Source organism: Sinocyclocheilus anshuiensis, unplaced genomic scaffold (assembly GCF_001515605.1).
Source record: "Sinocyclocheilus anshuiensis isolate Anshui unplaced genomic scaffold, SAMN03320099.WGS_v1.1 scaffold1886, whole genome shotgun sequence".
In the NCBI taxonomy this organism is placed as follows: domain Eukaryota; kingdom Metazoa; phylum Chordata; class Actinopteri; order Cypriniformes; family Cyprinidae; genus Sinocyclocheilus; species Sinocyclocheilus anshuiensis.
Genome location: NW_015544234.1, coordinates 80,913 through 82,585, shown reverse-complemented (window position 1 = coordinate 82,585; position 1,673 = coordinate 80,913).

The window sequence follows — 1,673 nt, the reverse complement described above, 5'->3', positions numbered from 1 at the left end:
GTTCCCGCGGCTATGTAATATGGTATTTATTTGATCATGTATTTTGTGCTTGTGTGGGTATTTATTTTTTATCTGTATCTGATAATGTAACACACACACACACAGTTTTTGTGTAAACATAGGGGTGTCAAACATAAAACATGTGGGCTGAATACAGTCCACAACATTTTCCATATAAAATAAATAAAACATTATTTTGAAAATTAAATAAGTTTATTCGCTACAATATTATATTTTTCATTTAAAGTGGAACAAATTGCTCATTTATTTGAGATGCACCAGACTTAAGAGATACACCAGACAGCTTTGGACAAGAAAATGAGCTAGGGGTGTGCAATATTTATTGTCTGCAACAATATCATGATTGTTGTTAGGAAATCTGCAAATTCTTTTAGGAAATCTGTATATGGCCCTGGTGGTCTATAAACAGTAGCCAGAGCAAGAGATACGATAGATTTCTTTTGCATATCTGACAGTGTAACATTAAGCATTCACTGCAGGATGAAGCCCGTAATAATTCAACATATGATATGGAGGCAAAAATGTGCTGTAAGAGTGCCATTTTCCAGAATATCAGTGCACTCGCAAATTAATTGATTTTATACAAAAGTTCAGCAAACAAGATGTCAGTATTAAATGAGTTATATTTTAGAGCCAATATTGTTTGTTTGTTTTTTTCTGTTTTGCCAGCAAAAATAGTTTTAAACAAAGCCAGAACATCTCTGAGCAACACTGTAGTGTTTTGTTGCTAAATGAATCTGTTTTTGAACAAATGGACCAATCATAAAGACAGTTGTTTTGTTACCAAATGAATAAACTCTTATGAATGAATCTTTTTTAATGTGAGTCAATTAATCACTCATTAAGACAGAGATTGCCACTGCCTGGCGGTTATGACAGGCCTAAACCAACCACGGTACTAGCTCAAAAACACACTGTAAAATACTGTCTAATTGTTATCAACAAATTCCCTAAAAATATAGAGAGATCTTTTATTTATTTAATTATTTATTTTGGTATCGCACACTCTAAACATAAAATGAGCTAACATCATCTAAAAAAAAAAAATTATTGTAAATTATACTGTAGTTAGTATTAATTTAATTGTGAGCAAACTGCGGTTTAACAAAAGGTAATTCAGGCTGCATAAGGGGACATTTTCTTCGATCCAACCCTCAACCTAAAATGAGTTTGACACCCCTGGCATTAAGGAAATGTTTTTAAGTGCTCTGTAAAGTGCTCCTTTTTTTCCCAATAGCTGATTTGTTGGGTATAGTAATTTAAAGGAGACATATTATGCCCCTTTTTACAATATGTAATATAAGTCTCTGGTGTCCCCAGAATGTGTCTGAAGTTTCAGCTCAAAATACTCCACAGATCATTTATTATATCATTTTGAAAATGCCTATTTTGAGTGGAAGCAGAAACACGCTGTTTTTCGGGCCTGTTTCTTTAAATGCAAATGAGCTGCTGCTCTCCGCCCCCTTTTCCAGAATAGAGCTGCACCATTACACCTCGTACCTGCTAAAAAACATCAGTTTTGGTTCTGATTATCATGTTTATCGCGCTGAAATCATGCGTTTTAAACCATACGAGTTTAAACTTCTGATATGCGGTTTTCTGAGTGCACACATCCGAAGCACACGGACAGAAAGCGGCTGTCACAGCATGTG